Source organism: Pelobates fuscus, chromosome 10 (assembly GCF_036172605.1).
Source record: "Pelobates fuscus isolate aPelFus1 chromosome 10, aPelFus1.pri, whole genome shotgun sequence".
NCBI classification, from domain to species: domain Eukaryota; kingdom Metazoa; phylum Chordata; class Amphibia; order Anura; family Pelobatidae; genus Pelobates; species Pelobates fuscus.
Window position 1 is genome coordinate 34702749 of NC_086326.1, and position 12185 is coordinate 34714933.

At 40.4% G+C, this 12185-nt stretch overlaps 1 protein-coding gene across 3 annotated transcripts in view; it reads left to right on the forward strand.

The window, feature by feature from the left end:
- ADD3 (adducin 3) overlaps positions 1-12185 on the forward strand; it is a 105544-nt gene that overhangs the window by 24452 nt on the left and 68907 nt on the right. For all 3 annotated transcript variants that reach the window (XM_063434358.1, XM_063434361.1, XM_063434360.1), the window contains exon 2: positions 7877-7921. The gene's annotated coding sequence lies outside the window, so the exon portion shown is untranslated. The remainder of the gene's footprint in view (positions 1-7876; positions 7922-12185) is intronic.

The following is a 12185-nucleotide window of genomic DNA, read 5'->3' on the forward strand; positions in this document are numbered from 1 at the left end:
TCTCACCCCTCCAAACTCCCCTCTTGCATTTACCGAGGTGAGTGAAGACTGTCACCAACTCAAATGCGACAGTTCCTCTTAAAGTGGCACCCTGTCATTTTTGCACTTAACAGATAAGGCTATCTGCGTTGTTACATTATTACAGTTAAGGGATTCCTCAAACATTCTTCCTAGCCTAGGTCAATTTTGATCTACATTGAACTGTCTAGTAAAGAACTTGCTACAATTAAAAATTGAATACAGTGTTGAGCAAAATAATCTGTGAAGCACACTGTTATCCATTCCCAGTCCTAATTACAATCAAATGCTTCTCATTGGTATATATTGTTGCACCTCAAGCACATGCGAGGCAAATGCTGCGAACCGCCAGTCAGCTAATGCTGATAGAGAATGCTTTTCGGTCACTCTGACCGCTACACTGTGCATGCATACGGTATGAGCATTCACATGCAATGACAACTGATAATGCCCGCCCACCTCCCAATCCTGAAGTCGCCAGGGGAGAGGGAGAGCTGCATGGACACGGGAAAATATTTAATAGCGCATGTGAATTATACAGTCAACATGAGCTCACATGCACACAGTCCTAAAGCCTAAATTCATTACATGCATCACCAGCAAGCAGTAACTATTTGTCCTAGATCAGAGTTTCAGGCTAGCTAGGTCAGTTGTACCAGAGCTGTGACTACACTGCAGCACACAATTGGTAATGTCTCTGTATAGGTAGCTTTTCAAGCTTAAAGGGACACTATAGGGACAGGAACACAAACCTGTAAATCTGACCCTATAGCGTTAAAAACACTGTCTAGTCCCCCTGCCTCCTCTCTTCTCTTCCTCCCCCCCTTAAATATAGTAAAATCTGACCTTTATTCTAGTCTGCAGCTGCTGGCTCTGGCCTTGATCTACCTCCTTGGCTGTCATCAGAAGTGATGATCTAAGCCAATAACAATGCTTTCTTATAGGAAAACATTGGATTAGATGAGTGACAATTCTGATGATCTCAAACGGGGGGGGGAGGGGGGGCGGAGCCAATTCCGCTCTGGCCAATCCGCATCTCCTCATAGAGATGCATTGAACCAATGTATCTCTGAGAATTTCAGTGTCTCCATGCAGAGGGTGGAAGACACTGAATGTCCGTTCCAGGAAGCACCTCTAGCAGCCATCTGAGGAGACTAGTGTCTGGTGACTATAGTGTATCTTTAACCCCTTAAGGACACATGACGTGTGACATGTCATGATTCCCTTTTATTCCAGAAGTTTGGTCCTTAAGGGGTTAAACACTGCACATACGGACTGCTTGCACCACACCATGACCAAAGTCAATACTAATTTTGGAACTAGCCTGTTCACTTCAGTGGAAGAGAAAATTAAAAATAAAAACAATCTTTCTCCAACCATTTTTATCTTCAGCACGTGTTGTCTGCCTTAGTTGTATCCTCTTGTGTGTTGCCACATAAATCAAAACTCGGCTTGTACATGTATAAAATTAACTCTGCTTCATGTATGTAGAATATTGGTCTATATACCCTTTTCCATAAAGATTGCAGCTTTTATGAAAAATTCAAAAGTGACAATGTGTCTTTAAGATAATGTAGTGTCTACAATGTGGGCTCGGCGGCTGACCGTTGGGAAGACGTACATGCAAACTTTGCCAGTTCTGAAATCCTTGCGCCAAGTGTTCTATTAATCCCATGTAGATTGAATGTGCCAGTGTTTGTTCAACTGCCATATACCCTCCTCTTTTGGGTTGCTGTTTTTTGGAATATTATGTTTTTGATGCATACTGAATGCCTGCATGAAGCCTGCTGGGGGCCCTTTGTAGAATGAGGGTAGAGAGGTAGTATGTTATGGCTGAGTATCTATCTGTACAATATTTTGGTGAGGTATGTGTTCATCGTTGTGTGCTAGTATTGCATCAATCCCCATGGTATTGCAGAATACAACTTGATGAGAATCCCATGTGTGATGTGTGGGGTTATGCCAATCACACCACAAGCTGTGCCACATACTCTGTTTAAATGTTACTGTGCATTCTTCGAATGGCCGGCTTGTTTTTTTACTCTGGAATATAGAGAGGGTGTGAATTCCACTGTCTGTCTCGGATCAGCAGTGTAATAGAACACGCAGGGCTCCATCCAAACGCCTCTCTAAAAGTGGCGTTTACTGCGTCTATATTTGTACCTGCGTGTCCTGTTGTGAAAAATTCCAGCGTTGTTTACTATGTTGAATTTATAAATAATAAATAGCCAGGCTGTCTGTCGTACAGAACACTTTACTGTTAAAGGAGCAAACCCAGGTATGGCTAACCTTTCTTCTCCAAATATTTGTAAACTTTATTTCCTCAGATGCTACGTCAGCCCGTGGGGTGCAAAATTTCAAAAGAAAGTAGTAGGAATAATTAATAAAAAAAAATAAAAAAAGCGCGCCCTTCCCTTACACAGAAAATCTCCCAATGTTTATACAGTTCTTCAATATGGCGGGGCAAATAAATGTTTCCACGTAACATTTTACAGTATTTCTTTCTAATTACAGCCATACTGTCCTCCTGTAATCCTTATTGGGGAATTACATAATGCCTATTAATAGCGTGATTTCCAGGTATCTTCAAACAGGAAATCATTATGTACATGCCATCAAATGGGCACATCGTAACGGGCACTTGGCCTCGCACATCCTTCCCTAGCTGCCTCAACTCTGTGATCTGTGTGACACTGATGGTTATATTGTGTAAGTTTTTTAGACTACGGTATACACTTTACTGTATGCGTGAGGGGGATTTTAAAATGTATGCAGCGTAACTATCCATGTCTCACACATCAGAGGTGAGGCACTCTAGGTGTCTGCAAAGGAACTCTGGGAGAGCCAACAGTCCACAAGTTTGGGGGGCGCAATACTTGCCTTGCCCTGGGAACTGACAACCCACGCTACGCCACTGACGTCAGCCTCTGATTTTATATACTTGGAAACTAGAACGGTGGGTAGTATTATACAAAATCACACATGCTTTTAGGAAACCACAGCACTCTATTCAATGTCAATGCTGATTGTTGCGTATATCATTCCTTTTTATCCAAATCCATTGCAGCGTGGCAGTTTTCAGGGACATAAACTTAACAGAGGGGCACTGCAAGCTGTCCTAAATTTTGCTAGTGTCAGGTGTATACTTACAGGGATATGTTTTTTCCAGACATTATTCTGGAAATGAACTCAAATCTAGCAGTAACTTTTTTATTTTCCCAGGAGGTTGTCTGCAAATACAGTAAGAGCCTGAATTCCTCTCATCTGTTGTAATAAAGACACTTTTGAGCAATACAATGGGTTTTGATCCCCTTTCTTTTTTTGAAGAGAAATTTGTTAAAACGCGGCCTATTATTTCAGATGCATAATTGTATTTGTTGGTTTAAGTGCATTTTCTCATTGCCAAGCTATTATCAAATGGTATTTGCGCTCTCTGTTAATCTTAAAATCATTTCAAGTCCAAAAAGTGTATGGGGTTAAAAGGAAAGTACACTATTCAACACTACATTTACTCTTTTGTTAAACTCCATTCGTATTCGCATGAACGCAAAGATCAGAAAGCTTTGGCAGATGTCCCATTTACATTTTCTAATTAAAATGGTGCCAAGTGCTGGGCTGCAAAAAACCCTGTGAGCAGGCATTTTTGTGATATGGCTCAGATCTCCCATTCAAAACTATTAGAAAGCTTTGATTAGCAGACAGGTGTCAGCTGCTTTTGCAGTCAGTGCTGAGCTCACTGCAGGAACTTTAAAAGACGGACACTATTTTTATTTATTTATTTTAAAGGGATTTTCCCAATGAAGTGGTCTAGGCGCTATGTTTTGCTTAACCCTGTAATGTATATTCTACAGGAAAGGCAACATTGCAGTGTTTAAATGGCTCTGGTGGCTGTCACTCTGACACTTCCTCCAAAATGGCAAAGTAAAACTTGGCTATTTCTATCGGCTGATCTTATAGAGACAATCTGATTGGTGCAACGCTGTGTTTTGTCACCTTGTGCACACTGCTGCCAGTGCTTTCCTATGGGATCAGTCTTGAAAATCTGTCATGCAGGTGGGTAAGTAAAATCACCTTTCTCCTTCACGGAGGAGCGACGGTAACCATACTAGTTAGAAGGGCACTGTAGCGTTAGGAATACACATTTGTATTTTGAATGCTGTAGTGTTCCTTTGAGCGGTGATTACAGATTAAAGGGACACTATAGTCACCAGAACAACTACAGCTTATTGAATTTGTTCTGGTGAGTAGAATCCTTACCTTCAGGCTTTTTGCTGTAAACACTGTCTTTTCAGAGAAAATGCAGTGTTTACATTACAGCCTAGTGATAACTTCACTGGCCGCTCCTCAGATGGCTGTTAGAGATCCTTCCTGGGCCACGGCTGCCTAAAATGCATCCAAACATTCAGTATCTCCTCCCTCTGCATGCAGACACTGAACTTTCCTCATAGAGATTTATTGATTCAATGCATCTCTATGAGGAGATGCTGATTGGCCAGGGCTGTGTTTTAATCATGCTGGCTCTGCCCCTGATCTGCCTCATTGTCAGTCTCCACCAATCCTATGGGGAAGCACTGTGATTTGATCAGGCTACCACTTCTGATGGCAGTGGGCAGGTCAAAAGGAAACCGGGACAAAGCAAGCAGCTCCAGACTTGAATACAAGTAAGATTTTACTATGTTTAGAGAGGGGCTCCAAGGGGGCTAGATGGTAGTTTTAACCCTAGGGTCAGGAATACATGTTTGTGCTCCTTTAATGTGCTATAGTTTAGAAATGTTTTTCAAACCAATTTGCAGAAAAGATTAACCTTAAATCAATGCGAAGTTAGATATTTTGTAACAAAAAATAAACTTGCCATTTCTGCTCTAAATTGTGAAATGTTTAATCTGGAAATGTTTAAACTCGTTGATAACCACTTCAGATTCAGTCATGTAAACCTGTATTAGCCATGATATATTTGCCTGCTTTCTGCCATTGCCTATGCCAGTGCTGGCTAATGTTGTTTACATAGCTCCCTGTGCTATCCTCGTGGGTGTGTATAATTATATAGTGTGTGCAGGTAGGTTAGAGCTCAGCACTCTGCAGTTTTTGGTGGGATTTAAATGGGAGTAAAAACATAACTGACACTTTTAAAGGTTGAATCTGGATAGAATGTTTATGAAGAACTTGCATACAGTATGCAATAAAGATATTTGATTTAAACCACTGTAAGGGACTAGTTTTGTCTCGTGGACGAGACTATTTTTGGTAAATCGTGGCAAAAGGCAGAGGAATTCAGACTGCTACATCTTTCAAAAAAAAAAAAATTCTGTTGCCGTCAGTGCAGTTTATGGGGACAAAATGGATATAATCTCATTGTATAAAGTGCACTAGTGATCCAACTTGTGACATACAAAGGATCTGAGGGCGGATTTGTACCTGGAAAATGGCAGGTTTTAGGTATGTTTGGCTCCATTCCCCCTATCTCCAGGTTCCACCATGCAGCTGCACATATCACTTTGACAGATCTTTGCCAAAAAAAATGTGACCATGTCACTCTTGTGTTTTGGATTTATTGCGTTCAGTCTTGGTTCTCAAATTTTTCTTAGTTGCAAGCATGAGTATATCCTCTAATAAATACCCAGTCCAGCAATAGTTTAGAGCAATTGTAGTTCAGCCAACTGAAATGGTTTTGTTCATGAAAATACATCACTGAAACCACTATACAAGTTAATAGAAGTGTTATGCCTCTTTGTAAATCATGCGATCTAGGAGGTTGTAAAAAAAAATGTTTTAACTGCAACACTGTCTCTTCTCTCAAATCCATAAATAATTTTAAAGTGATAATTTAGTATATAATGGGCACTCTTCCTCAGAATGAACGTGGAAGATCCCGAAGTGACAGCTGGCATTATGAAAATCTGAAACTACTTCAAATTCCAGTGTTTACAAAAAGGATTTATTTTTGTTATCTAAATTCTGAATGCATTGTATAAATATTGCTTTATATCTCCGCTTAGGAATATAGTTTATTTGTCCTAATAACAGATGCGGTGTGCAATTGTTATGGACTTTGAAATAGGCAATTCTATTTCTTATGTTTACAGCCCTCTGGACAGAGATGGGAATTAGAACATTCTATTTTTGTCAGAGGGGTAAATATTGTGTTTTGCAGGGATAACTGTCAGGTTACCCTGCAACAGGTGTACTTCCCATTCAATTGTTCGATTTGTGGTGGCAATACTTGCACCCATTGATTTGGACATATCCCACATGTATAAATTACTTTTAATAATGAAAGCAAATTAGATTCGATCTGCTGTTGGAGGATTAAGCTTATTGCATCCTAAGCCGATAATTTGTAAAAACTCTTTAAGCCACGTTGGTGTAGTTGCCAACATTTAACCCAAAACCTTAAGCAGAAAGGACACTTTGTAGAGAGAGAATAATGTTAAAATTGGATTAATATGTTTAAGGGAAATGTTTAATATGCATTACATGTCCGGCTGTAAAGTATATCCATTCCAGATTGTGTACTTAGCAGTCGTGGCCTGGTTCTAATTTGTGTGTGTCTCTAAAGCATCTGTAATAATGCCAGCTACGACAGTCTTACTGGTCACAGATAAGTACTGTTAGTTGTGAGTCGTCTTCTACCCCCACCCCTCCCCGATAGTGATTTTCTCCCTTTCAATTCTATTGTCACTTACCTGATTTGACTTCAGCGCCGTTATCCTTCAGTTATGGGTCAGGCTCTGTTTCCACTCCTCCTCTGCTGCCCTCAGCCGATGTCTGGGATCTAATGCGCGGGCGCCCAAATAGCATTAGGACTACCCCATACCAATGCATTTAATCAATTCTTTCCTATGGGGTTTTAGCTGAAGCTGGAAGTCCTCATGCAAAGCGTCAGGCGACCAAAAGTCCGCTAAGGATCCGGAAGCGCCTCTAGTGACTGTCTGATAAACAGCCGCTAGAGGTGGAGTCAACCTTGGAGGCAAGGTAGTTATTGCAGTTTATCAGTAACTGCAATAATTACAACTGCAGGATTAAGGGGACTGGGACCCGTGCACCCAGACCACTTCAATGAGATAAAGTAGTCTGGGTGCCTAAAGTGTCCCTTTAAAATGTTTAGTAGATTTAGTATATCGAACATTAAAGTAGGCAGAAAAGATCTTCTAATTGGCTAATATTTATGGAACATCTGTTTATATATAAGATAACTGTGCTGTGCTGGTACTCTGGTTATTGGTTACAATGGGGATTTTTCATCTTCCTCTGCAGAGCTTTGGCACCAGCCCTCTTCCCGCTGACATCACACGTGGAAGTAAAGTACTTGTGCGGTCTTGGTAGTCTGTCTCCTTCGCTGCTCTGCAAGTGAAGGAGACTGATTTCCTTTCATGGGCAGGAAGTGAGCACTTAATGTAGTGGTTATGGTTTTTAAAAAATGTTCCTTAACCCCTTAAGGACCAAACTTCTGGAATAAAAGGGAATCATGACATGTCACACATGTCATGTGTCCTTAAGGGGTTAAAGCTCTTTGTGACTGCATGTTTGAGATGCCATACGTGCTTTGTAATTGAAAACCGTAAGAGGTCCATACAGGCTAATTCGGACCTGTACTGCACGAGACGGCAAGCCCAGAAACTGATCTTTATTTGGGATTCTAAGGGCACAGATTTAAGTTACTAAGCCTCAAGTATCATTTCGGTATCTTATGTATTGCACATTCTACGAGGTTAAGATTTACTACTCTCTTGTTGGTAGCAGACTAGAATAGCTGAACAAGCTCTGAAGCATTTCAAGTTTGGGATTTGCATTTTAGTATTTTCATGCTTGTAAAATGGCATTTAATCACATTATCTGTGTCCTCTCTCTCCCTTTTTAGGTTTACAATAGCTGAGTTGCAGATCTCATCTCCGTTCATATTTGGGTAAGTTATATGTTAATATATTTATACCTGTCCAAATTTATGTTCGAATTGCTTCAAGGTCAATTGATCTCACAAAGATCACAATTCAGTCTCTCATGTGTGTGCATACATGTGTGTATGTATATATGTATACTAGTAATTTGATTTTGCATTTCCTCACATGACGTACAGCTCCGTAAATTGTTAGCTTGTGCCTGATGAGGTGAAGCGCAGTCCATTTCTGCACTCTAATTAGATCATGTGCTGGGTCACATTGTTTCTAACGTGCCACATTTTATAATCAAGCTACTACCAACCCAATATGAATGCCCTTTCTCCCTGGTTTCCTCCTCTTCAGCCCCTATTTGCTGTCTGCTCTGTAGTTCCTTACCTTTTCTATCTACATCTTAAAATGTAAGAAGGAAATCTGTTGCACATTTTGTTTATTGGCACTTAGTCATAGGCTTGTTATAAAGACGTTTTGTAACAAATGTGCGGCCTATCCACCTTTAATGGGTGTCTTTAGTATATTTCTTGTATTATACGTGTTGCAGGCATGTTGAACAGCTGGATTTTCCAGAACAAATAGTTTTTACAATTTTGTACGTTTAGGTGCGTAAAGAGTTAACAATTCTGCCTTGTTCAAGTTATGTGACCCAGTTACAGGGGTTGATCATAAAAACTATATCTGGAAGGTTGAAATATACACTTACGCCATGCATGACTTCCGCAAAACACTTAAACTGGCAATTAGCGCAGTGGACAATTAAGTTTGCTATTAAATTACACACTTGACTTGTTCGAGTACTTATTTCAAACTCTGGGGTTTATGAACTGGAAAAAATAAACAGGAATTCTGGAGATCATTTTCATAAAACTGTAAAACGTACCTCCTTTCTGGTGCCAAGGCCACGTTCTCCCTGAAGCCCGATCCTCAGTCCTAATGCCATTTCCCCTTCACCTGAAGGGGAGGGTGGTGATGGAGTGCGGGCTGATTGGTGGAGAAAGGAAGCACGGAGGAGGGGGGTGCATGTCACTATTGGCTGTCTGGCACCAGCATGCGAATGTCTGATGGCATTTTTGCACAGAACTGACACTAGCCAGCCTGGTATCCTTGTTGCTCTGTGTCTAATAGGCTGCCAGAGATGGAGTAACACATACAGCAGCCAAGTAGTTTAATACAGAGCTTGACAGATTTGTTTGGAATCTAGGAGCCAACTGAAAACGTTAGGCGCTAGTCATTTTCAACGAGAAAATGCAACTCTTAAAAGGACACTACAGTCACCAGAACCACTACCGCTTGATGTAGTGGTGTCTATAGCCTGTCCCTGCAGGCATTTCAATGTGAACACTGCCTTTTCTGTGAAAAGGCAGAGTTTACATTGCTGCTTAGTAACGGCTCTAGTGACGTGCATGGAGGCGCTGAATGTTCCTCATAAAGATTCATTAATTTAGTGCATCTCTATGAGGAGATGCGGATTGGTACATTTGCTGCGCATGCTAATCTCAGCCATGGCGAAACTGGCACGGCGTGGAAAAATGGGGGAAAGGGTGAGTAAAAACACCTTCCTCATGCGATCAGAGGGGGCAGGTACCTAAATGCACAGACACAATCTGACAGGTTCACATACACGCTCACATACACGCTCACGCTGACAATAGGTTTGCACATGCACACACTTGGCAGGCGAGCGCACGCGCACAGAAATTTCTAGTCGCCATGGTGACCTGGCGCCTGGGATTTGTCGAGCCCTGGTTTATTATCTCAAACAGACTCTGTGCACCATCACCACTTTAAAACTGTGAAGTGGTCATGGTGCTTTGAGGAACCATTAAAGCTAAAATAGCCAAGAAAGAGCAAAACTTGAGAATTTTTGCCAATTGGACTTTTGGCCTAAGATATGCAGTTCCTTTGTCAATTGTCCTCAATTCCTGTAGTCTCGAATGAATCTGTGAATGTCTACAGATAAAGTAAATGGTGGACGGGTTTGCAGAATTACTGATTTCATAGTGTTCTATAAAAGCCCATGCAGAGTGCCCCTCGATTAATAAACACCGATCTGAGCACCGTGCAATCCTGGAAGTTGTAGGAAGGGCTATACTGAGCCCTTGTTTGTGGTTATGGTATATTTGCTTAGGGTGAGCAGCTGTTGGAGTGCCCTGGAAGGTTGGTTTTGCGGTTCTATGGGTGGGGTGTAAAGAACGGGCGTTTTCTCTCCCCATTTATTTCCTGTTGTTAAGTTGCGAGATTGCTCAGCTATAACCTGCTTTAAAAGCATAGACCTCACCTCACTTCCATTCCTGTCATATTGCAGCGTAACAATACAGGACAAAACCTCCCAGCTTACATGACAAGAATTAGATTTTATTTGAGTTTGGGTCGCTTACTGGAAATCAGTTTGTTTTGCACAAAAGAAAAAACATTCTGCCTTCTCTTATAGTGCAGTTTGCTCCATGTGGTAGTTTCAATAATTCAATAACACATTGCATTACTGGGCACTACACAGAATTACAGTTCAAATAACGCTTTGCAAAGAGGGAAATGTTTTGCAAATTGTTGAACAATTTTCTAGCCTGTATGTCTTCTATAAATTGCTACATGATCTAGCCAGGATATGACTTGCTGCGTAGCACAATAATGTAATATTATGTGTATATTGAGGACAAAGATCATCCTTTTAAATTTTTGTCAACATTTGAATGGTAAATTGAATATATTTTCTTAAAATTGGGGACTTTGTAACTAAAATGTATTGTTTTTTTAAAGTAATTGAAACATTGTGTGGTAATTTTGAATAGCCTACATGGTGGTCATCTTTATAGAAATATATGCTTTGGGTAATATGTTTTTTAAACTTAATAAGCCTTTTGTGTTTGCTTTCTGTATTAAAATATGAAAACCTAATTTTTATTTACTTTTTTTTTTTTTTTGTATGTGTATTTCTTAAAATGTCACTCACAGAACCATACGCGCAATGCAGGTTACTGTTATGATGCAAATTGCGAGGATTTTAACTAAAAATTGAAGTTACCTGGCACAGGAATCACAGCAAGTCTTTGCCAATGCAGCAGCAACAAATGGTTTGCCAGTGATTGTGTCTCTGATACCCATTTAGCTGCACAAATATTTTGGACGCATGATGAGGAAACTAAAACTCAATCAAGTGACATTCCAAAATAAAGGGGTAGGCTTTGGGCTTTGCATGAAAGTTAAGGCATTGCACTCCGAGTCCCTGCCCCATAAACACTAAAATATAGTCGTTTGAAATGGACCTTTAAATCCTCTCATCATATACTTCACAGTTCAGATCAGTTGGTTCTGTGGAAAACTGAAAATTGTCCTTGAGGGACAAAATATTATTCTTTTATGTAAAGTGTGATATTGACGGGAATTTGATGTAGTGAAAGATAGCGTAATGCTTCAAATTGTCCTGGGTCTTCTAAATTGAAACATGTCAAGGCACAGAAGGTTTTTAAGTATGCTTAGCAGATGTCTGATTGCACAGAGCATTTACAGAGATTTTTGACTGAGATAAATAAGGAATTGTAAATCAGACCAGGTCAATTTCAATAGTTAATAAAAAGAATACTTAAAGGGACATTATAGTTACCAGAACAATTACAGCTTATTGTATTTGTTATGGTGAGTAATATCATTTCCTTCAGGCTTTTTGCAGTAAACACGTTTTATTTAAATTTATTTTTTATTTTATACCAGATATGCCTCCACTGGCCACTCCTCATATCACTACTATGGGTGCTGTATGGGGCAGTGATGCATAATGTGCAGCACTGACATTCAGTGTCTCCACCCTCTGCATGGAGACACTCACCTTTCCTCAGATATGCCGTCTCTATGAGGAGATGCTGATTGGCCAGGGCAGTGCTGGTTCTGCATCCTGATCTGCCTCCTTGACAGTCTTCGCCAATCCTATGTGAAAGCATTGTGATTGGCTCAGATCATTACTTTTGATGATGGCCGCCAAGCAGGCATATCAGGGGCAGAGCCAGCAGCAGACTGAATTAACCCCTTAAGGACACATGACATGTCTGACACGTCATGATTCCCTTTTATTCCAGAAGTTTGGTCCTTAAGGGGTTAAAGGTAAGAATTTACTAATTTTGATGGTGTTAGATGTTTTGTTTTTGTTTTTTTTTAACACTATAGGGTCATAAATACATGTTTGTGTTCCTGACCCTATAGTGTTCCTTTAAAAGATACAATTATGTTGACAGCAAATCTCTAGACCCTGCCTCTCCTGCAATGATGTCCTTTTTAATTAGG